Below are 25,650 nucleotides of genomic sequence, written 5' to 3' on the forward strand. Positions count from 1 at the left end.
AAAAGAAAAGTACAAGAAAAATGACCTGATCATGTCAGTCTGCCTGAAACTCTATCACTGGCTTTCTGTCCCTTCTGAGGTCTGCCTGTGCTGTTCCCTGCCACCTCCCAGTCTCATTGCAGCCTACTGGCCCCTTCCCTTTGGATTCCAGCCTTTTTTCCTTCAATACGAAGGGAATGTGCCAGGCTTCCCACCCTGCTCTGCGCCTTTGCATTGGCTGTTCCCTCTGCCAGAAACACTCTTGTTCCACCCTCTGCATCTCTGAAGGAACATTCCATGCCCTTCCAAACCATGTCAACACATTGCTCCTTGTTCTTTCCTTCTGAACATTTGCGCCTATTAGCATGTTTGTGTGAACATGCACACACAGAGAGACAGGTTATTTGACTAATGTCTTCATTTCCTACCAGACCCTAAGCCTTACTCTCCGTTTTATCCCTGGCCCTTCACATGGTGGCCGGCCAGCCACACAGTTGCAAACTTAATCCTCTGTTGAGACCAACAGAGGATTAAGGGACCAACTTCACCAGGCCCTTGTTCTTCTTGGCAGCTCAATTTCCTCCCCCTAGCCCAGAGGTTCTCAATCCTGGCTGTTCACTTGGATTACCCAGGGGAGTTTTAAAAAATGCCCATGGGCAGGCTCCAATCAGGCAACTGAATTTCTGGGGTTGGGACCTGTGCAAGGGTAATGTAAAGGCTGCTCAGGTGTCTGATGTGCCGCCGGGGTTGAGAACTTCCCCTCCAGTCTCATTTCCATCCTCTCCAAACCACTGCAGAGTGGGAGGGATTGATTATCCCAGCTTTTCCTCTCATCCTGCTCAACTCAATCCATCCTCATTTATTCTGAGCACCTACAATGTGTCATGTCCTGTGCAAGTCCCCGAGAGAACAAAGACCTAAGACACCATTCCCAGAGACAGTATGTCCCTCTTTGGTGTTTTCTTAAGAGCACATAAATACCAGCTACTATCAAGAAACAAAGTCAAGCAAAGAAAGCAGCAATACATTTCTGAGCTAGCAGAAGGAGTGGAAGTTTCCAGCTCACAGTCATTGCTGGGGACACCTCTGAATGTTGCTATGACATCTCTTGGCCTGAGGCTTCCCCAGTGCCTTGTCCCTGCCTTACTTTTGCCCACAGTAAGGGGCTTCTCCAATGTTCTTTTTGTATAAGTCTCATTTGGGTAAGACAGAAAACCCTAGGGTGTGGCTTCAGATGTTCAGAAGGTTAGGGTAATACACATTTGCGACTCTAGCCTGGTTCTGCCTCAGGAGGCTTCCATCTCATGCAGAAAACCCATAGGGTGGCTCCAAGTTTCTTCATGGCAAGGACTGGGGTAACAACTTATTTGGAAGCAGTTTGGGGTAGGGCCAGGGGATTTGTGTTGCAGCTACATTTTTATGAAAAGCACACAATTTTAACTTAGGTTGTATTAAAGATGACTTTATTTATAATTCACACGAGGCAGAAAACATCACTTGTCCCTGTTGGAGAATATTTCCATTATTATTTTACAGTGGCTCTGGGGGTGAAGATTTTGGTGGGTCAAAGCCATCCCTTGGCACTGTCTCTAAAGTGAGTTCTCCAGTCTTCCTGGGAAATGCTGTGTTTATTCTCTGAGCTTAAAATGAGAGCAAAGCTCACATCCTTTAAATCATGGGCATAGCATTGGCAGGTGGAGCAAGGTGACAAGAGATTTGACCTTAGTTTCCGCTGCGACTTACTATGGGACATAAGAAAACAGGCTGGGCACGGTGGCTCAAGCCTGTAATCCCAGCACTTTGGGAGGCCGAGATGGGTGGATCACGAGATCAGGAGATCGAGACCATCCTGGCTAACACTGTGAAACCCCGTCTCTACTAAAAAATACAAAACTAGCCAGGCGAGGTGGCGGGCGCCTGTAGTCCCAGCTACTCGGGAGGCTGAGGCAGGAGAATGGCGTGAACTCGGGAGGTGGAGCTTGCAGTGAGCTGAGATCCGGCCACTGCACTCCAGCCCAGGAGACAGAGTGAGACTCCGTTTCAAAAAAAAAAAAAAAAAAAGAAAGAAAAGTAAGCACCTCAGTTTCTTCTTCTATCAAATGGGGATAGTAACTAAAACCTACCTCTTTGGGTTTTGGGAGACCCAATGAGATGATACGTGTGCAGACATACCTTGGAGATATTGTGAGTTCAGTTCCAGACTACTGCAATAAAGCAAATATTGCAATAAAGCAATTTACATGAATTTTTTGATTTTCCAGTGCACACAAAACTTATGTTTACACTATACCATAGTCTATTAAGTGTGCAATAGCATTATGTCTAAAAACAATGTATATACCTTAATTTAAAACAACTTTATTGCTAAAAAAAAAGCTGGCAATCACCTGAGCCTTCAGCAAGTTGTAATCTTTTTGCTGGTGGAGTAGAGGGTCTTGCCTTGATGTTTGTGGCTGCTGACTCATCAGGGTAGTGGTTACTGAAGGTTGTGGTGACTGTGGCAATTTCTTAAAGTAAGACAACAGGAAAGTTTGCTGCATCCAGTGACCCTTCCTTTCATGAAAGATTTCTCTGTGGGATATGATGCTATTTGATAGCATTTTACCCACAGTAGAACTTCTTTCAAAATTAGACTCAGTCCTCTCAAACCCTACTGCTGCTTGATCAACTTAGTTTATGTGATATTCTAAATCCGCTGTCGTCATTTCAACAATGTTCACAGCATCTTCACCAGGAGTAGATTCTATCTTAAGAAACCACTTTCTTTGCTCATCCATAAGAAGCAACTCCTCATCTGTTAAAGTTTTATCATGAGATTGCAGTAATTCAGTCACATCTTCAGGCTCCACTTCTAATTCTAGTTCTCTTGCTATTTCCACCACATCTGCAGTTACTTCCTATACGCAAGTCTTGAGCCCCTCAAAATCATCGTTGAGGACTGGAACCAACTTCTTCCAAATTCTTGTACATGTTGATATTTTGACCTTCTCCCATGAATCATGAATGTTCTTAATGGCATCTAGAATAGTGAATCCTTTCCAGAAGGTTTTCAATTTTCTTCGCTCAGATCCACCAGAGGAGTCACTATCTATGGTAGCTGTAGCCTTACAAAATGTACTTTTTAAATTATAAGACTTGAAAGTCAAAATTATTCCTCGATCCATAGGCTGCAGATTGGATGTTGTGTTAGCAGGCATAAAAACATTAATCTTCTTGTACATCTCCATCAGAGCTTTTGAGTGACCAGGTGCACTGTCAATAAGCAGTAATATGTTGAAAGGAATCTTTTTTTTCCCAGAGCAGTGGTTCTTAACAGTGGCCTTAAAATAGCTAGTAAACCATGCTGTAAGCAGATATGCTGTCATTCAGGCTTTGTTGTTCCATTTATAGAGCACAGGCAGAGAAGATTTAGCACAAGTCTTAAGAATCCTAGGATTTTCAGAATGGTAAATGAGCACTGGCTTCAACTTAAAGTCACCAGCTGCACTGGCCCCCAACTAGTTTGTCCTTTGAAACTTGGAAGCCAGGCATGGACTTTTCCTCTCTAGCTATGAGAGCTAGATGGCGTCTTCTTCCAATAGAAGGCGATTTCAACTGCATTGAAAATCTGGTAGCCACCTTCATCAATGATCTTAGCCAGAGCTCCTGGAGAACTTGCTGCAGCTTCTACATCAGCACTTGCTGCTTCACCTTGGCTTTTATGTATGGCCATGGCTTCTTTCATTAAGCTTCATGAACCAACCTCTCCTAGCTTCAAATTTTTCTTCTGCAGTTGCCTCACCTCTCTCAGGCTTCATAGTATTGAAGAGAGTTAGGGCCCAAGGGGAGGGAGGGAGATGGGAGAACGTCTGGTCAGTGGAGTAGTCAAAACACACACATTTATCGATTAGGCTTGCCATTTTTTATGGGTATGGTTTCTGGCACCCCAAAACAATTACTATGGTAACATCCAAGATCACTAATCCCAGATCACCATAACACGTATAACAATAGTGAAAACATTTGAAATATTTAGGGGGCACAAACCCTGTCATGAAGGCAGAATTGCAGAGGGACTTCAGAGCCGGACTATCACTTGCCTAGTTCTTAAACTCTCTGGGCCTCAGTTTCCTCATCTGTAACATGGGGATAATTGTAGTACCTTAACCTGTAAGGTTGTTGCAAGGCTTAAAATGGTGCCTGGCATGTACTAAGTGCCGAATATATGTTAGTTATAGTTATTACCGAGCCTGAGTCCTCATGGGAGCAGTGTAGAACTTGCCATCTCTTCCCCCACATTCCACCACAAGAGACTGGGCACTCTAGAAGAAAGGGACTATGGCTTGTTCATGTTTGCATTCCAATGCCCATCGCAGGACCTGCCACACAGGTGCCCAGAAAATACCACTAAGCCCCAAGACAGTCTTACAGGAATGGGATTGTGAGTTCTACTTTACAGAGAAGGAAACTGAGGCTCATGCAGGAGCAGAGACTTGTCCTAAGCCATGTGGGGTTGCCAGTGAAGCATCTGGGTTTGACTCCAAGTCTCTGGCTCTTTCTCCTCTACCAGGGGGGTGATCCAAGCCTTTCCAGTTTGGTGGCCAGTCCCACCCAGCCCTGAAGCCCCTACCTGGCATGACAACTCCCTGCTCCCCACGTGGGGAAATGGGCTTGGCAGAGCCACCCCTACTTGGGGGCCCAGGATGGCAGCTCCATAGCAACCTGAGAATGCAGCAGTGGGGTGGGGAGCTTACCCCGGGGGAGAGGGATAAGATGGGGGAGGTCCACAGACAGGATCTAGAACAATTCCCACACCCCGAAGAGTTCCCTCATGCTGGGACTTTGTAATCAACCTCTCCCCATCCCCAACCCTTGATCTATTCTCTGGCCCTGTAGTTTTTCCTTTCTCAGAATGTTGTACAAATAAAATCAATAGCTTAGCATCTTTTGAGGCTGGCTTCTTTCACTTGACATAATGCATTTGAAAGTCATCCATGGTGTTGTGTGTATCAATAGTTTGCTCTTGTTTATGGCTGAGTAATATTCCATTGTGTGGCTGTACCACATTTTCATTATCTATTCACTTGTTTAAAGGATATTTGGTTGTGGAAAAAGAACATTGAAAATAAAAGGACATTTGGGGTGTTTCCAGTTTTTTATAATTTTGAAAATTTATGTAATTTATGTAATTATGTGCTTCTATCAACATCTGTGCACAGGTTTTTGTGTGAATGTAAGTTTTCATTTCTCTGGGAAATAAATACCTGCAAGTGAGATTGCTGGGTCATGTCACAAGCATTTTGAGAAACTAACAGACTGTTTTTTTAGGATAACTGTACCATTTTGCACTTCCACCAGCAATGTATGAAAATTCTAGTTGTTCCACATCCTGTCTAGCACTCAGTAATTGGCAGTATTTTTTTTTTACCTTTGCCATTCTAAATAAGATGCGCAACCCAAGCATGGAATTGTGACAAAAAATCTTAATAAATGGTGTCAGTGGCTACAGAAATCAGAATAAGGCTTGCTAGAGTGAACTGGAGCAAACAATTACATCTCAGACACTAGAAAGGTGGTGGAGGTGTGGGAGGAGGATGCCCTGGAGTGATGGAAGGAACTGGGTTGTTTAAGACAAATTCAAGGGGGACCTGGGATTGTGGAGTGACTCTTCCGGGTCAGGGCTGCAAAGCCTTCAGACTATCAAACTGCATCATCCCTCCATTGCACTGAGGTGGAGACCAAGGTCTGATTGTCAGGGAAGGGTCTGCCTAATCACAGGAAGTACATTGGCTTCTTAATAAATTTGTGAATGACAAAGCGGGGATTGTCTTCAGGCTTCCCCTGGGGCTGGGGTATGGTGCGGTGCTCGCCTGGAGGTGGCAGGTGCACTGATTGACCGCTCCTGGGTCATTTGGACAGCGGGCTTCTTCATGAGCGACACAGCACAGAAACAGCTCCTTGTGGCATTGCCTGGCCCAGAGGGACCCCTGTGCCCACTCTAAGAAGGAGGACAGGCTGTGGGACTGGGAGGGTGGGAACTGGGGAGTGTCACAGGGTTGTCTGCTCCGGAGGTATTAATTGTCCCCATTGCATGAAAATCTGGTCATTTTCCTTCTTCTGTGTGACCATTGAGTCTCTGAAGGCATGACATCCTCATTAAGGCCACCAGGCCTGCCCCACAGGGGACAGACAGCACTGACTAGGAAAGAATCCAGCCTGTAGCTCCCCAAGGCCTGGAGCTGCCCAGCCCTCACTCCACTCACCCCTCTTGCCTCTGATGTTCAACAGGGAAAGGCCCCAGGGAGGCAGGGTTAAGTGGATGGACTATGACTGGATTCTGGGGGCGAAGGAGGGAGGGACCCATGATTACCTAATGTGTCTGAGCCAGGGTGTGATTTGGCCCCAACCTCAGCTCCTGCAGTGGGCTGGGGAGCCCTTTGACTTTTGTATCTCACACGAGGAAGGAGGGGAAGCAGAGAAAACCCCTATTCAAGAAGCTCATGGCCATATACATTGCTCAAGGGAGTGGCCTGTGCCAGTGATTGTAGCGGCAATGGCCATCTGCCTGTCTCTAAATGTCACTCCACTGCCTTGCCACTGTACCTGGAATTCTACCATTGGGGTCAGGCCTTTGATTAAAGCTGTAACTCTGGAAGAGCCCCTGTGAAAATGTATCCCCACATTACTTAGAGAGGGCAGGCATTGTTTTGTGTTGCCTGATTAAATTAACTGCTGCCACTTAGAGAGTGCCTACTGCAGGGCTCTGAGGGGCTGAGACATGAGGGGGGTAACTTGTGATGAGTGAGTGGGGGAATGGAGAAGAAGAGAGATTGGTGTGAGCAAAAGGTGTGGCCTGATCACGGTGGGCAGCATGTGCTGGGGGCAGAGGTGGCCCAAGTTGGGGGGAATAAGTGGGGAGGTTGGTGGGGGAGGCAGACTGACTACAGGGCATTGAAGGACAGGGGTGTGGGGCAGAGGAGGGTGGTGTGGGATGGGTCTGAAGCCTCCTCTTTGTCTGGTGTTTTCTGAATGACTGATACTTTGAGAAGACTTTGTGCTCCTGAGACCTTTAGATGCTGCCACGGAGCTGCTCTTTGGGGCATACGGAAGCATCCTCTAGGATTGTGGCTCTTCCTCCATTACCTTCTTTCAAAGCAGACTTTGGCTTCTGGAGCTTGTGACCAAGGAAGAGGGCTCCTACCTTTTCCTACACTGGCAACATCAAAGGTGACAGTGCCACCTCCTCCAAGTTAGTGCATTTGGGACTGAGGAGATACACTGTAGTACAGACAACAACCATAGTGATGACAATGACAACATCTTGACAATGTCTTCATCAAATGCCATTGTTAAGTGTTTACTTCCCATCAGGTGCTGTGTAAGCAGTTCACACACATTTCATGTAATGCTCACAAGGACCCTATTGTCACCCCAATTTATGGAGCAGAAGATGGAGGTACAACTTGCCCAGGAGCATGTGGTGAGTACAGAGAACAGCTGGAATCCAGATGCAGACCTGACTGCAAAGTGGATGCTTTTGACTGCCATTCAAGGTCAAATGGAACCGAAATGGTCATGCCTTTAATTCAGGTGGACAGAAGAGTATGACATGAGGAGTTCCTAGAATTCTAGGTCTGCGCTGGATGGGGAATAGGGAACCTGGGACCAGACCCTGCCCCAGAGAATCCCAGTCCATATGGGGGAGATGGGATGGCACTCTAGGGGGATGGAGACAGTGCTCTCTGCTGAGCAGCACCTACCCTCAGTTTTGCATTCACAATGGGATTTCCCTGTCTTGTCCCCATCGAAGTTTATCCAAGGAGTACATGACTGTAAATTTTTCCAACTCCGAAGCCACCCGGCCCTGGCCCCAGCCTCGGCCAGTGGATGCTGCTGAGCAGACAACAGATTTGTCACTGGGCAAGTCCCTGAGCCAGCACAGCTGTCAATGGGGAGGAGTGGCTCTGCACGGTGGCCATGGCAAGTTTACCCTTGAGTGTGACAGGTGCAGACAGAGACCTCAGAATTTGTGGCTCTTCCCTCTGAGTGATGGATAGATCTAGCTCCTTGAGCGTGGGCTCCACCACTTGCTGTCAGAGATGAGTCCAGCTCAGCGGGGTGGGGAATGAAGCAGAGGGCAGGATGTCCCTCTGAACACCTTTGGGACCACTTTCTTGGTGGGCAGGGCTCGGCGTGAGTGCAGTGACCTTGGCCAGGATGGAAGAAGGGAGCTTGAAGGTTGTGAGCTTGATGTGTGCTGCTCCCAGCTGCCCCCTGACAGTTTGCACCCTGTCCCTGCACAGCAAACAACAGCAGGGCACGACTCTTGCTTTCTTTCTCTCTTGCTCTCTTGCTTTCTTCCAATGATCCATTCAGCTGACAAATATTTACGGAACATGCACCCTTTGCAGGCACTGTGCTAGGTTCTGGGAAAAGAGTAGGAACAAGATACCCAATCTCCCTGTCCTTGGAGTCACATGGGGGCAGAAACCAATAAACACCTTAACAGATGAGAGACACCTCAAGGAATTGCGAGGTCTATGCAGAGAATTTGGAGTGGTGAGAGAGAGTGACCAAGCAGCCGCTTTATGTGACCAGGAAGGTGTCTTTTAGGAAGTGACACTGAGAGATAACAAAGTGCCAGCCATGTGTGTCTTCAGGGAAAAGTCCAGTAGGCAGAGGGAACAGCTGATGCAAAGGGCTGAAGGCAGGAATAAGCTCAGAGGTTTCCAATTTGAGAACAAAGGCATTTTGGCTAGAGTGGAGCACGTGCTGGGGACATGGCACAGGACAGAAGGCCAAGGCTACTTCTTCACAGGGCCTATGTGAGCATGAGGAGCTTGAGTTTTATCCTGACTACTGGGAGATGGGCAGCTATTGGCTATGGGGGATTTAAAGTAGGGGAGAGGCATGATTTGATTTATGTTTTGAAATGATCACTCTGGTTTCATTAGAGCAGATGCCACTAGCAAAATTCAAACTTGCTGGAGTTCTCCAGCTGCTAACACACACGGCCTGCCCAGAATATCCAATGCTATTTGTCCTGGTGCCATTCTGACCATATAGAATGCACTGTGTCTAAAATGATTTTAAATACATAAAGTTTTGTATTAATGTCATTATACACAGCACATATCTCATGAGTATTTCTTTATGAGACATATGGACAAGGACCAATCTTATCCAAGCAAGATACAGAGCCTTGAGTGAAACTGGCACCATTACGAACCATCCTGAGTCCATCAGTTACCAAAACTGCTCCTAATAAATTGAGTAAAGTAGGGAAGTTAAATGCAAGAGCCTTAGAAGCGTGGGCTCCTTGGCTCAAAGGGATATTAATAGATTGGCATTTGAGTGTTGATGTTTGTCGAGCTTTGGGCAGCATCGTAATTCAACACATAGTTTGGTATGACAATGCTTAGTGTGATATGTTGAATCTGAGATGAGCATGTCATATATAAAAGAGAGAAGAGCTAGCCCAGAGCTTAGAAAGGAAAAGGAGAATAAAAATTGAGAAATGTGTATTAGACCATAATGGGAAGGAATTTCAGTGTCCTGGAATTGAATTGGAAAGAACAACATGAATTTAGGATGTTAGCATTCTGCTTAATCCCCCAAATAAACCAGGCTGCCTCTGGACTGATGCATGGGGTCCTGGTGTCATGGTGTAACTATGTAGTCCCACTGATCATGGATTAGTTCTTTAAGTCACTTTGTATTCCAAGGAAGCAAGGGCTTCCTGAAGGATAAGATGTGCTGGATCTTGGAGAGGAGATGTCCTGGTTTCGGAAGGCAGTGATGCCTTTTTTTTTTTTTTTTTTTTTTTGGTGACGTAGTCTTGCTCTGTTGCCCAGGCTGGAGTGCAGTGGTGTGATCTCGGCTCACTGCAAGCTCTGTCTCCCGGGTTCACGCTATTCTCCTGCTTCAGCCTCCCAAGTAGCTGGGACAAGGAAGGCAGTGATGCTTTTAAAGATGCCTATAAGAAAATTGGAATGAGCACAGTGGCCAGCCCAAAGAGACTCCTTCTTACCCCCTGTTAGTATGCCCAAGCAGGGACAATCTGAGCATAAAAGTCAGTAATTATGGGCAAATGACACAAACCAAGTCTATAAACGAGCCTGAGTCCATAAGCCTATTGAAAAATGAAAGCTAACGTGAAGTGTGCCAGAAGTTGGAAGGCACCCCATCAGTTTTTCCATATGGTTTACTGAGAGATATTGATTAAGTCACGTGGCTAGAGGCTCACACCTAAATTGTGGCCAGCACCTAGGTCTCCGATCCAAATTTTTGTCAACTTGTTCCAATAATTGCTTAAGAGATTAAAAGGCAGAATTGTGCTGTTCCTTACGATGTTTATTTGGTTGTGCCCACTGTTGGATGTTTGTAAAAAGCCGGGGTGGAATGCAGTGATCTGCAAGGCTTATTTCAAACACTTATCAAGCACCGGTATACAGACCCACAAGACCCAGATTTTGTCATTATAAACCTTTGCATGGCACATCCACATTGTCCTTTGCCCAAGTTACTTTGTCACCAGGGAACAGGTACATAGCACATCCAAAAGAAATCAAGATGCCTTGAGTAAAGGTGAACAGGATGGCCTTATTGTCCTGAAGCCAGGACATCTGACACTCCAGGGTCATATTTAGGGTCATGCCCCAACAGGTACATGAGTACACATGTGGTTTTTTTGAAATCTATAGGTTAAAAAAATGAATTATTGTAAAATTTAAAATGAGAAAGATTTTACACATAATCCTGATTTTTCCATTTCTTTTTTTTTTCTTTTCTTTTTTTTTTTTTTTTTTTTTGAGACGTCCAGTCTCCTCTGTTGGCCCAGGTGGATGCAGTTGGCGAGATCTCGCTACTGCAAGCTCTGCCTCGGGTTCACGCCATTCTCTGCCTCAGCTCTGAGGTAGCGGGACTACAGGCGCCGCCAACACGCCCGGCTAATTTTTTTGTATTTTCAGTAGGAGACGGAGGTTTCACCGTGTTAGCAGGATGGTTCTCGATCTTTCCTGACTTTCGTGGATCGCCCGCTTGGACCCCCAATGCGATTATAGGCGTGAGCCACCACGCCTGGTTGATTTTTCTGTTTCTTTTGAAAAATTGAAAGATCTTCACAGGAGGCTGGAGTTGAGTAGGGACCTCCCTCTGGACCGAGGTTGCTACTCCAGTTAACCCCAGTCACCACCACTCCCAATCATCTTCTATGTAGATTATCTTCTTGCACTCTGTAGATATTTGAGTGTTTGACTTCTGCTAGTGATAGCAATGGAGGACAGAAACAGTGAAGGGCCCATTATTGCTGCTTTATGGCTAAGGAAACTGAGGCTTTAGAGGGCTCAAGTAAATTGCCTGAGGTCACAGGCTCTGGGAGGAACTACTAGCTGGCTGCCCTGTCATGCATCCTCCTCTTCCTCATTACAACAGAACTCTATTAACTTTTTCTTTTTGAGACACAGCCTCTCTTCTTATGTTCCCCAAGCTGGCCTTGAGCTCCCAGGTTCAAGCGATCCTCCTGCCTCAACCTCCTAAGTAGCTGAGACTACAGGTTCACACCATAGTGCCCAGCTCACAGCCCAATGTGGCCTGGTAATTAAGTTCTGGCCAATGACATGTAAGCAGCATTATAAGAACCATTCGAAAAAGCATCCTGGCCAGGTGTGGTGGCTCACGCCTGTAATTCCAGCACTTTGGGAGGCCAAGGCAGGCGGATCACGTGAAGTCAGGAGTTGAAGACCAGCCTGGCCAATATGGCGAAACCCCATCTCTACTAAAAACACAAAAAAGTAGTCGGGCATGGTGGTGGATGCCTATAATCCCAGCTTCTCAGAAGGCTGAGGGATGAGAAACACTTGAACCTGGGAGGCGGAGGTTGTAGTGAGCTGAGATCGCACCACTGTACTCCAGCCTGGGTGACAGAACCAGACTCCATCTCAAAAACAAACAAACAAACACACAAACAAACAACCAACCAAAAAAACATCTTAAGTTGGAGGGAGATGTATTCTTTCCCCTTTTGTCTTCATTCCTCATGCCTGGAATGCTGATATAATTAATGACTGGGGCCCTGTCAGCTGCATTGGGCCATGAAGAAGCTCTGAGAATGGAAGCTGTGAATTTCAGAGAAGAAAGACAGGAACTGGATTTTCTGATGAATGCGTAGATCCACCACACCAGTACTGACCTATGTGTTTCATGATAGCTAATAAACCATGTGTGTTTTAAGTCTCACTTACTGTAACTAATAGAGTGTTAAGGCCAGGATTCACGCTCAGTCTGCCAGACACCAGTGCCTGGGCTCTTAGGCGCTGCAGTAGTAGCCAATCACAGACATTCCCTATTGCCTGAAGCTAGCCTAACCACCCTCCTCCTTGCCTACTGGCATTGGAGGAGCAATTGAACCACATGTTTTGTCTAGCTAATGGCAAGTGGCAGTCTTCCAGTTCTACAGAAACCACAAAACTGACCCAAACAAGGGCAGTTTGGGAGTTCCTTGATTGGGAACTGCAGTTCCATATGTCACCTCACTATAAGAACAATAGCCTCTGAGCTTCCGTTCTGGGCTGCCTTCCAAGGCCAAATGACAGATAAACAATGACCAAAAGGGAGTAGGTTCTTCAGGGAGACCCCAACAGTCTGCTGAGGCTGTCACCAGCTGCTACCTTATTTTTACTAATGTGTAGTGTGTTCCTGTAGTGATGAGGGTCCTTTTAGTTCAAAGTAATGGATCTCTCTTGTGTAAGTGGTTGGGGTTATTAACTTTGCTTTTGGCACAAGAAAAACCCACAGGAGGCCGGGCACGGTGGCTCACACCTGTAATCCAAGCACTTTGGGAGGCCGAGGCAGGCAAATCACGAGGTTAGGAGTTCGAGACCAGCATGGCCAACATGGTGAAGCCCTGTTTCTACTAAAAGTACAAAAATTAGCCAGATATGGTGGTGGGCGCCTGTAATCCCAGCTACTTGGGAGGCTATGGCAGGAGAATTGCTTGAACCTGGGTGGCAGAGGTTGCAGTGAGCCAAGATTGTGCCACTGCACTCAAACCTGGGTGACAGAGCAAGACTCTGTCTCTAAAAGAAAAAAAAGAAAAAAAGAAAAAACCCACATGATCAGATATTGAGATGTCTCTGGGGGCTGTGAATGAAGACGGCCTTCTGGTTGGAAAATTTGCAAGGTTTGTGCTCAAGTCTTTCCAGTCTTAAAACCAATGATGATGATACTAACATCACTTCCAGCCATGACGCCATCTTCCTTCTTGCCTTCTCTTCTCCCAAGAATGATCTCAGCCCCTTCTCCCCATCACTTCCCCTCCCTTGGGCTACTCACCTAAGTGGCATCTGCTTCCATCCCCACCACTCCCTGGAGGCCGCTCTGGCCAACATCACCACCCACCTCTGTGTGCTAACCCAATAACAATCTAATCAGCTGCCAGCACAGCCAGAATAAAAGCAGGCAGAAGAATGTGGAAAGACTAGACTGGCTGAGTCTTCTGGCCTCCATCTTTCTGCTGTGCTGAATGCTTCCTGCCCTCAAACACTGGACTCTGAGTTCTTCAGCTTTGGGACCTTCTACTACAGACCAAAGGCTGCCCTCTTGGCTTCCCTACTTTTGGGGTTTTGGGACTTGGACTGGCTTCCTTACTCCTCAGCTTGCAGATGGTCTATTGTGGGATGTCACCTTGTGATCATGTGAGTCAATACTCTTTAATAAACTCCTCTCTATATATAGATCTGTCCTTTTAGAGAGCCCTAATATAGATTTTTTTTTTTTTTTAATGTGATTGGACCTCTCTGTGGAGTTTGGTGCTATTGCCTATTGCCACTCCCTCCTTGAATATTCTGCTCTTCTGACTTCCTGATAGTAAGATCTTTTGGTTTTCCCTCCTTATCTCAGGGCAGTTCTTTGGTCTGAAGCTCATCCGCCCTTGTTCCTCATCTTGGTCCCCTCCCTGCCTCCCTCTCCTCCTTTCTCCTTCCCTTCCTTTCTCATCTCACTGTGTGCAAGGTCCCCAGGCTCTCTCTCCAGTTCCCTACATTTATATTACACGCATGCAGCGGTGATGGCTGACTTAGGTCAGCTTCCTCAGAAACAGACTCTGAGATGGAGATTTGCTGGCAGAAAGCTAAGTGGGGAGCATTCACCAGAACAACACCTGATGGGGAGGAAGGGCTGGGACAGCAAGGTCAGGATTACACTGAGACGTAGTTCAACCAAAGGCCTTGGCGATCGGCCGGGGGGACCCTGGACCTCGGGAGCTCCTTCAGGGATCTCCTGAATTGAGGCCAGAACTTAGCTACTGTGTCCCTGCAGCAGCCGGTCACTGGATGTGAGCTGCCCCTAGGGAGGGGGCATCACCTTGGGTGTGGCTGCTTCCTTTTACCAAAGGGAATTCCTAAGACTGGCAGCAACCAATGCGCCTGCAGCTGGGGAAATGAGTTTTTCCATCCTGATTGGGGGATCTAGGCAGCACCACAGGATCCACAACACAATCCTGAGTCTAAATTTATAGTCCTGACCTTTTTCTGAGCAAGCACCAGGCTTACCTATCCACCACTGCTGAATGTAATCCCCACCCTGCAATGGCTCCCCAGTCGCAGCCCGCTGCTCACTCCGTGGCTTCCTCATAGTCTCTCCCCTCTGCCTGGGACGTGCACTCACATGCTATATTTATCCATTCTACATGTGTTTAGGGAGTGTGCTCCCTGCTAGGTGCTATACTAGGACCTGGGGCACTTGCCAGGGGCTGGCTAACTAGAATTCAGCTCTCGGGCTGGAGTCGACCTGTCTCCTTCAGGGAGACTGAGTAGGCAGCTCTTGATTGATGGAAGGCAGGGTGGGTGGCACAGAGTGTACCAGGACCTGGGTAGGGCCAGGCTCACTGGTTCTGAAAGCTCCTTGTATCCAAGCAGCGGGATGAGGGGGAAAGCAAGACCCAGGGCGGTGGTAGCAGGAGCGAGGCTGAGGGCCTGGGATTAGGGTCTTGGACGACAGGTCAGATGTGTGCAGGGCTTGGGGAAAGTGGAGTAGGGCGCCTCCTACCCCCCACAACCCCTGCCTGGCTTCCTGGAGAACCACAGGCACTTCTCTGTTTCGGACAGTTCCCCAGCTGCAGAAATTTATCTGTAGTCCCCAATGCCTCAGTAGGGCCAGCCTGTGCCTGTCTAGGTGCCCACAAACACACCTGAGCCCACTGTGCACAAATACATGATGATACTTCTGACTCTCCCAGAGGTGTGCACATAAGCATGTCCGTGTTCCCCACATACACACACATGGATGGACATACATGCAACTCCCGTACATACCTGTGGCCCTGTGTCCGCACTTGAAACCCCACCTGCCCTGGCCCACACAGGTGAGGCCCATTTTCTCACTGGAACACACACACGTGCAAGGACACTCACGGACATTCTCATGTGCTGGTGCGGGCACACGCCTTCGCATGCTAGTTTGGAAAGCCTGAGTGACAGCTGTCACAAAGCGGCTTTGTGGGCACCTTCTGGAGTCGCTGCTGCAGGGCAGGAAGAATTATGGCTTTGGTTGCGTCAGCCTCCGGAGGGGAGAGGTGAGTCTTTTCTCTTTTCTCTTTTTGGGGCCAGCCTTCTGAAGTGCCATGAATAAGAATTCAGTTGCCTTTCCTCCCCAGAGACCAGGTTGCTTTCTAAATACCAAGGCAGGAAAGTGGAGACTTATAAAGGTCATTACCAAACATTGAGAGGGTGGTATTTAGCTGGTGAAGCAGCTCCTGGAGAAGAGACCTCAGACCCCAGCGGGAAGCCTTTATTTTCATCTTCATTTGCTTCCCTGGGTCCAAGAGGTTGGGAGGAGCAGGAGGCTCCATCCTCCAGGGTCGAGCTACCCCTTGAGTTGGGGGGACACACCCCCAAGGGTGGGAGTGGGGCTACTTGGGATCACAGAAGGCTCTAGAATGGGAAGCAATGGTAGCTCTATAGGTGCTGATCCTGGGGGTGGGGGGCCTAAGGGAACTCCCCACTTTTTCTGGGGAGGAGGTGAGATGAGGCAAGGCAGGGATTCAGTTGCCACCGAGGACTACAGAGGCCTGGCAGGGGCCACAAAGGCCCATCCCTTTGCTTCCAGACCCAGGCAGAGAGGTTTCTGGGACAGGACAGTCATTCCTCCCTTTGGGAACACCTTCCTGTCTCCATTCTTTTGTAGCTAAAGTGGAAAAAGCAAAGATTACTTAACGGCTTGACAGCACAATTCCTCTTAGGGTCTTCGTTTAGGGAAATACCTTGCTAAGCTGCCTGGGCTAGACAGTGAGATCCTGAGGGCAGCATGTTGACAGGAGCCAAGGCAATAAGAACAACTAATTGGCTCAACTGTTCTGCATGAGAAGGTGAGAGGAACTGGTCTTTCTGCAGAGAAAATGGGAGAGAGAAGAAAGGTTGGGGTGGGGTGGGGTGGGGAGGTCAAGGGAGAGTTGAGGAAGGAGTAGGACACTGGGGTGCTGGGTCTTCTCTATTCATCCCTCCAGATCCTGTGCCAACCCTTGGCCACTCTGCTGTGGGTCCCTGGCCTTACGTCTGTGAACACCTCTGACCTCAGGGCACTCCTCTCTGTCTGGCCTTCAGTTGGGTTTGGCCAATAGGCAGCACAGACAGGAGATCAGAGCATGAGATGAGAGAGAGGTGGGACATTTGCTCCTTACCTCCCTTCCTGCCTGGCTTCAGGTCACAGCCCCACAATGGAGGCCCCCTTGACTATGGTTATGTACACAGTCCTGCCTCCTTCCTCCAGGCTTAGTCAGGCCTGTTTACTGAAATGCTGAGGTGACGTTACTAAAGACGTGGTAAGCCTTAGGGACAGGATGCTACTGTCTGCTTCTAGCTTGGGATGGCCCCGAAGAGAGGAAGAGCTGGCACAGGTGGATGGCCGTGGGGCCATGTTTGGGGCATGTAGCTGGGGAGGGGGCATAAAAAGGAGGCGCATGACCCTGATGTGGGGCCTTCTGTGTGACAAAAAACTTGAGTTGCCAGGCTCTACTGCCTGTGACTGGGGAGCTGCTCCCTGCTGCTCAGGATCAGGTGGCGCCTGCTCCTGGTCTACTTGTGACCACCAGGAGAGGGGAGCTGGGGTGCAGGTGGGAGAGAAGAACTCCAGAAACCGTGACTTGTGGATTATCTTTCTGGTTCCTGCAAGACAGTGGGGATCGGGGGCAGACAGGCAGAGGGGAGGCTTTCAGGACTCATTTTTTTTTCCTGACTCATGATGCATAATGTAATCAGATGACATTTAAATATTCATGTCATAAAAGAGGATGCAGATGCAAGTGTGAGACTGGTGGGCTGGGGCGGAGGGGAGGGAGAGAGGGATGAGATCCACATGCGGCATTTTGTGGAACCACAGGATCTCAGCGTGAAAAAGGGCATTTGGGATCATTTAGTTTGACTCTTAACTGTGGCAAGAATCTCTTTATGGGATTCCTTGATGGGTGGGCACCCTCCTCACCAGACTCACTCCATCCTAAAATGAGACTTTCCATCATGCGGCAGCAATCTTTGCTCTGGGAAATTCTTCCTTAGACTGAGCTAAAAATCTCTCCACTGCTACCGTCATTGGTCTCCCCCAGTGGTCTTAGCTATGGCCCCAGGGACCACCTACAATGTGGCCACTCCAGTGTCCCCTGACAGCCCTCAGAGATCTCTAGCAAGTGATCTGTCTTCCCAGCTCTAAACCAAGCAACCTAAGCCTTTCTGCTCTTGCCCAGAGCTTTCTTAAGGTGCCGCTCAAGAGACCCCAAGAGGAAAGCAAGGAGAGAGCGTGCATCTGCAAATGAATGCTCATCCTGAGTGGGGGTTGAGCCCCTTGGACTGTCCTCGTGTGTGGACATTTGCCACCTAAGTAGAGGGTGGATAATGCCTCACTTTCTGGGGAGCCAGCGAGGGAGTGGGGTGGAAGGGAATCAACACAAGTTTGGGGATTAGGAGACTTGGAGTCTTGATTTAACCTGGATACTTCTGGCTGTGCAAAGTCACTTCACCTCTCTGAGCCTCAGTTTCTTCATGTGTAAGGTAAGGACACCTCCCTTATGAGGTTTCATGAGGATTATTGGGAGCTGGGAAGAGCAGTGTTCCTTGGCTGAAAGGGCCAGGACACTCCACTGGGTTTGGGGTTCTCTGGCTCAATGCTTGAGGCAGAGGGAGAAGAAAGCAGATACTTGAGGTTCTTGGCCATCTAGGGTCCATCCCAACAGGCTCCAGATGGCAGCTACTCAGTGATGCGGCTGGAGGATTGATGCACCTGCTCAGGGCTGGGCAGGAGCTCTTCATAGTAGGGGCAGTAGCCTTAGCTGTAGAGTGGAATAGATGGGACAAAACCCAGAGCCATAGGGTATAGTTTTGCTCCCCCACTGGCTTTGCGATTTTGGGGAAAAGTCCTAACTTCTCTGACCCTTAGTTTCTCTATTTGAAGATAATAGGAAAAAAAAAAAAAATGACCAGATCCTTCTGGTGGATGATCTAAAGATAAAGGAGGCATTAACTGATTGAATTTAATAGGAAATGAACCTGAGTGGGCAGGGCTTCTCAGAATATCAGGATGGGTAGGGTCATAGGTGCTCCCAAGAGCCATGGGGAGCCATGGGGAGCCATGGGGGATGGAGGACGGTGTCAACAGGACACTGGCCTGGCCATATCTAGCATTATCCTTCCCCACCTGGGGGCAGCAGTCCCACCCCATCCCATGCCTTTAGAACCCACGACAGGACAGGACATTGAGGGTAGTAGTTCAATGACCCACCAAAGGTGGGAATCCCCACTACAGATCCCAGCTGAGAATTTTTTTTTTTTTTTACAGGATCTTGTGTTGTTGTCCTGGCTGGAGTGCAGTGGTGCAATCATAGCTTGCTGCAGCCTCAATCTCCCAGGCTCAAGCAATCCTCCTGTCTCAGCCTCCCAAGTAGCTGGAACTACAAGTGTATACCACCATACCCAGTTAATTTTTTTTTTCTTAATTTTTAGTAGAGACAAGGTCTTGCTATGTTGCCCAGGCCAGTCTCGAACTCCTGAGTTCACTTGGCCTCAAAGTGCTGGGATTACAGGCATGAGCCATAGTGTCTGGCCCCAGCTGAGATTCTTGGCTTCAACTTCCTGACTGAGGTGGAACTCACCACTTCCCACAGTATGCCATGGCATTGCTAGACAGGCTGATAGGAATTCTCCCTCATGCTAGAGTGAGTTTTCCTTTCCCCACTGACCCCTCAGCTTCCTTGACCCCAGACAGGCTTGAGAAGGTTTAATAAGCTTCTGGCCTTGAGACTGCAGGAAACAGACATCACAAAAGAGAGCAGTGAACAGCTGCAATGAAGGAAGGGCCCGAGCTCCCTCCTGTCCCTGCTCAGACACCTTTCCTGTTCTCAGGAATCGCTGAAAGCCCTCACTACTGTCCCAAGATTCCTCCTGTCCCGGTCTCTCCAGGCAGAGGCCCAGCCTCTTACTTTCCTTTTGTTGAGGTCTTCCTGGGACTGAGGCTCCCTCAGTCCCCTGTCCCACCACACTGCTCTATGTCTATCTCTGTCCTCACATCGTTCCTCAGAGAAGCTGTTCTTCCTCTCACTATTTGGTCAACCTTCCCTGCACCCTTGACTCCTCCCTCAGCCCCTGTGGCCTTGACTGCATCCCTCCACCTTCTCTCACGGGCCTTTCTCCATGAGAAACTCCTCTCTCCTATATTACAATCTCTCTCTGCTTACTGCCTTGCCCCCTTTAGCCTAGAAACCTCCTAAAGGCTCTTCCATTGTAGAAAGAAGCCAGCAAACAGACAAATAACAACCTCCCTCCCTAGACCTGGTGGCTCCTTTGGCTGTGACCCTGTCTCTCCCTTGCCTTGAATCCAGGCTTCTTGAGCAGTCCGCACTTCTCTTCTCCCATGCCTGTGTAATTGGTCTTCTGCTCCCACAAAGACCTTTCCAAAGGTCACCAGGTGACATCCTTGATGCTAGACCTGATTGGACACACTTTGGTCCTTATCTTGCCTGACTTCCTTGGAGCCTTTGGGACTGGCGATCACACTTACTTTCTTTGGACATGCCTTTGGCTTTGAAGACACCACTGTCGCCCAGATTTCTGCCCAACATCTGGCCCTAGCTTCTCAGCTCATCTTTCTCATAGCTGAGTATCTTAAATATTGATGCCCTTGGTTGTCTCTGCTCCTCACACTCTCCGTGGATGAGACCATCCAGTGGGTGACCATGATTGCATCTGTATGCCAAGGACTCTTGAATCTCCATCTCCAATCAGGACCTTTCTCCTGAGCACCAGATCTCATATCCAACTACCCACTGGACATCTCTATTTGGATGCTCTTCAAGCTCACCATGTCCAATACGAAGTTCATTGTCTTCCTCCCCAGGGCTCTCTGTGTGAGGGAATGTCACCCCTATCAGCTATCACCCAAGCCTGTGGTCCCCCATCGACTCCTTCATTTCTCTTGCTCTTCTACTTCCCTCCAATGAGTAGGTGCTTCCAGGTCTTTTTGTTTGTTTGTTTCTTTTTTTGAGACAGAGTCTCACTCTGTTGCCCAGGCTGGAGTGCAGTGGCCCAATCTCGGCCCACTGCAAGCTCCGCCTCCTGGATTAACCCCATTCTCCTGCCTCACCCTCCTGAATAGCTGGGACTAAAGGTATCTGCCAGCATGCCCAGCTAATTTTTTTTTTGTCGTTTTAGTAGAGACGGGGTTTCATGGTGTTAGCCAGGATGGTCTTGATCTACTGACCTTGTGATCTGCCCGCCTCGGCCTCCCAAAGTGCTAGGACTACAGGCATGAGCCACTGTGCCCAGCCCCAGGTCTACTTTCATATATCTCTTGACTCTGCCCTTTCCTTTCTGTTTGTGAATACTATTGCTCTGTTCCAGGCCAGCAGTATCCCTTGCCTAGATACTGACACAGCCCTCTACTGGTGCCTGGGCTTTCATCTCCCTCCTGATCCCAGCAACACTAGCAGTGCTTGGCCCTAGGGAGGAGGTGAGGTGTCTGGAGAGGTCATTGGGACAGGCCTCTAACCTTCCCATCCCTTGGACCTTGGCAGAACCTGGGCAAATCTGGAATTCTGGTTCCTTGTGAACGAGGACCTGCCGTGGGAGTAAGGAGTACGACTGTGTATGCGTGTGTGTGCTTGCACTGTGTGGGTAGTGTGTGTGTGCATATGTGTGTGTGTTTGTATGAGGAGGAGAAGGGGGATGATCAAGGAGGAACTCCTGGCCAGGCGCAGTGGCTCACGTCTGTAATCCCAGCACTTTGAGAGGCTGAGGCAGGTGGATCACTTGAGGTCAGGAGTTTGAGACTAGCCTGGCCAACATGGTAAAGCCCCATCTCTACTAAAAATATGAAAATTAGCTGGGCGTGGTGGCGGGCACCTGTAATCCCAGCTACTCGGGAGGCTGAGACAGAAGAATTGCTTGAACCCGGGAGGTGGAGGTTGCAGTGAGCCGAGATCGCACCATTGCACTCTAGCACACAGGAGTGAAACTCTGTCTCAAAAAAAAAAAAAAAAAAAAAAGGAGGAACTCCTATTCCCACAGTCCCCAAAGATGTTTCCCCAGAGCCTGTCTCCTGCCTGCTGCCCGCCCACGTGGGAGGACAAAGCTCTTTCTGGCTGACTGCCACCCATGTTAGCTGAGACAAGAGTTGTATATCTCAATTTTTATCACGTGAAAATGAAATAAAGAACGCTACAATAGATCCTGAAGAGGCAAGACTGAAGAGATGACTACTTCTTTGCTGTAGAGACCCCTCGTCCCCTCCACACCTCCCAGTAGAGCTGTTCCTGTTGAGATACCATCACTCCCTCTCCTTGGGGCTTTCAAAGCGGGTGTCATGGCTCTTACATTTTAAAACACAGGAAGAGTTAAACGCACGGCAGCAGCAAGAAAAGCAGCTCTGAAATGCGGCGAGTGTGTGGTGCCAGCCCGCGCGGCACCGCCTTCACAGCCCTGCCTTGATGTTGCTGCCTTGACTAGACAGAAGATGTTTTCCTTCTCAATTAGGAAAAATCCACAGCTTCACGCCTGCATGGGAGGTGGCAGAGCTGGAATTAGCACTGGGGGAGGGGAGGTGACAAGGTGACAAACATCTCCCTTGCCTTGGTTTCAGCCTTGGCCTGGTCCAAATGAACATTTTGGCTTCCTTTGGGTCTTTCTTTCCGCCCACCCCACCCCTCCACCCTTCACTTACTTACCCAAGCAAAATGAACTGCAGCTACTTCCTACTTTGCTAGGCCTTGTGGAAGATCTGAGTTCACAGAGGAATAAAATGTGGTCCCTGCCCTGGGGGAGCTCAGAGCTAGTCCCAGAGACTGATGGTAGAATAGATAAACCCAGGTGCCAGTTAGACTCTTCCTGCCCTTAAGATCCAGGTCAGCTCGATTCAAACCCTCATTCAACAGACCGTACACCAAAAATCTCTTGAGGTTTCTGCGCATTCCTGGCGGGCTTCTCACAGAGGGTGGTTAAGAGCATACACTCTAGTCAGACTGCCTGTATTCAGATCTTAGCTCTATCTCTTGCTAGAGCAACTGACGCTACTGAATTGCTCTGTTTCCACATCTGTAGAAGGCTGATAATAATAGTACTGATTTCATCGGGTTGTTGTGAGAATTAAATGAGTTAGTTCCTGTGCAAATGCTCAGAGCGGAGCCTGGTGCATGGTAAGCACTAGGAAAGATGAGCTCTTATTCTCACTGTCATTTCTAGCTCTCAGCTCCTGTTTGCATTGAATTAATGCAGTTTATGCATCTTCTTACCGCCTGCTGGTGTTGTCAGTTCCACCCTGAGTCAGCCCAGACATAGACCTCTATCCTTTCCTTTGTGTTTCATTAAAAAAATCAGCCTCACCCCTAAAACAAAGCATAGCTGGGCACACAAAGTCTCTGTGGGTAGCAGACATTTCCAAAGGATGGGAGAAGGGATTTATAGATTGCAAAACCGCCAGCAGTGTAAAAGTCCATCTTTGATATTTCCATTCCTAGAAGCCCCTCAGCTTCCACCACCTGAGCATCCACCTCCTGTTACATTGTTTTATTATTTTCTCCTTTGCTCTTTCGCTCTCTCCCCTACCTCCCAGTTCTCGCTTGTTTCCCATGCAGAGCATTTTAGCTATCTCTTTCAGTTCCTTGTCTCTTGTCAAATCACACCCTTAGGATATTACCTCCCCGCAAGTTCCTTATCAAGGTATTTTCTTATACAAAGACATTTGCTTCCCTAAGAGGAAATCTGATGTTGGATGTTGTATGTCAGGATCCAGCCAGGAAAACAGAAACCTCTAAACGTTTAGGACAGAAGGGATTGAATGCGAGGCGTTGGTTGCCGATGGCAGAAGGGTAGAGGAGCCGAACGGTGTGGCTGCTCGGTAGGTGATCTATTGAAATGTTCCTGCTGGTGAAGAGCCGCTGTCCCCCCTGTGCTTCCCCCACCCGCCCTTTCCGTGATCCAGTCACTAGAGGGTTCACCCTGTCACAGCAGGGAGCCCCCCCGGATCTGCTCCAGGGTGTCTTCCTCTGTTAAATATTTGGAATGTCACTGCCAGTCTGGATGAATGGGGCCATGGTGAGTGGCAGCAAAGGAGTAGCAAAACCTGATGTGGAGACTGCAGAGGATGGAGCAGGTGGGATGAGACTGGAGACAGGGGGATAGTTAGGAGGCTTCGTGGTCAACAACTCAGCGGGGAAAATCTGAACATCTCACTACAGTTTGTTTCTCGGCAGCACTCCCTCCTCACCAGAGATGAGATCTTGGTGGGACATCAGCCCCATCTTTTTATGGATAGAGAAACTGAGGCCAAGGAGACTGAGGTTTGCCACGTCACAGAGCAAACAAGGACCAGAGCTGGGGCCCCCGGACTCCAGCTGAGGGCTTTCCTCACCATGTGTATGCCCAGAGTTGGGTTGTTACATGGCATATCCAGGTCGCAAGGAAGAGAGGAGAAGCGAGGAGGACCCGAAGGTGAGCAGAACTTGCTGGGGGGAGACGGTGGGGACCAGTTAGTTCTCTGCAGGACACAGCAAAGCCGGAGAGGCCTTTGACTGACTGCGAAGGGAAGCTACAATGCAGCAGTCAAGGACACACATGGCCCCACTTTTTCTGGGAAAGGAGGAGATGAGCTGTAATTGGGGGCCGTGAGAAGTGTTTCCAGGGTGGCAACAGGGGAAGAAGATCAACGCTCTCAAAACAAACCTAGCACCAGGGCCCTGCTCTCTGTGTGTTGACTTCCACTCGTCTCATCAATGCACAGACTGTTGAAACGAAAGAATGTCAAATGGAGATGGAACATCTGGTCCTTGGGTGAGTCTGGGTCAACCTGGTTCTTGCTTGAAAGTAACAGAAATGAACTGTGGTCAATTTAAGCAAAATGGCATTGACTGGAAGTCTTTGAAGTTATCCCAGACCCAGGAGGAGACATTAGGACTGGCCTTAGGCACAGGCAAGAACTAAGATGATGGTGGTGGGCCCAGGGAACGGAAGGTGGTCTTGAGGCTGGCACAGGCTGGGAGTGTGCAGCTGTGGTCAAGGCTGACCTTCAGCCACTTGCTCTGCCAGCATCCCTCAAGAGTCACCTGGGAGGGGAGCCGAGGCCCCCTGTTCACTCCCTGGCTGTGCTAGGGTCAGGAGAAAGAAAAACTCAGCTTTCAGACCAGAAAGCAGTCACCTGGAATCTTCTTCCTGCTGAGACAACACTCAAGGTGGGAGAGGTCACTCCCTGCCCCCACCCCTCAAATCCAGGTGATGTTAGAATATGGGCTTTGGGGAAATCAACACCCAATCAGTACTGGCTGGCTGGGGTTCTTTGGGCCTTCCCTGTTCTCTGGGGGTCCCCTTCCACCCTGTACTCCCCATCCCAGTCCCCGAGCACTCTCCTCCCTCCCTCAAGCTCTCTCAGAGACAGTTTTTCATTTTAGCTGCTGCAATATCTGCTCAGGCAATCATCTCTCCATCTCCACTTTCCTTTGGCAGCTCCTTGCTGTTCACTCTCCAGTCAGGACATAAAAAAAGAGAAACTTTAAATTAAGTTTGAGAGAGTCTAAATGAAAGAAAACAAACCCTCACCATTATCACAGGTAGGAAAAGGGCTTCTGGCTCCTGGTGGAGAATTGTAGACTTTCCTTCATTTTGAAGGCAGGAAGAAAATCAGGAGGTTTTTTCCTCTACCTCACCCCAGACACCCTGCTAGCCTCCTGCCAGCCGTGCCCCAGGTTAATGGAATATGGAGCATTCGCCTTGCTCTCTGAATGCGGGATTGCTCGCCCCCTGGACTCAGATGGAGCTTGCCTATGGGCTCTGCAGGCTGAGAGGAAGGTGGCTCCTGACTCAATCATTTCATTCTCCCTCCAGCATCCTGAATCTCTCTTTTGGGGGAAGGGCAGAGTACTTGGAAAGAAGGAAGGAAGGAAGGAAGGAAGGAAGGAAGGAAGGAAGGAAGGAAGGAAGGAAGAAAACAGGTAAACTCTGGGTTCTGGGCAGCCTGCTTAACCTGGGAAGACTCAGGAGGAGTGGCTGTTCTGTCCTGGCCCTGAGGATCTCCTGGGGTGAATTCCGTCAGGAGGGCCTTTCCAGCGCCGTCCTTGGTGTTGCTGGCATAAAAGAAGACACATGTGGTATGGCTCACTGCATTGCTTCCTCTGTCACTGCTCCCAGGGTGGACTGGGATCGAGGGCAATGACACTTACTGGCCTCT

The sequence above is a fragment of the Rhinopithecus bieti genome, unplaced genomic scaffold (genome assembly GCF_001698545.2).
Source record: "Rhinopithecus bieti isolate Rb0 unplaced genomic scaffold, ASM169854v2 scaffold_13029, whole genome shotgun sequence".
Taxonomy (NCBI): Eukaryota; Metazoa; Chordata; class Mammalia; order Primates; family Cercopithecidae; genus Rhinopithecus; species Rhinopithecus bieti.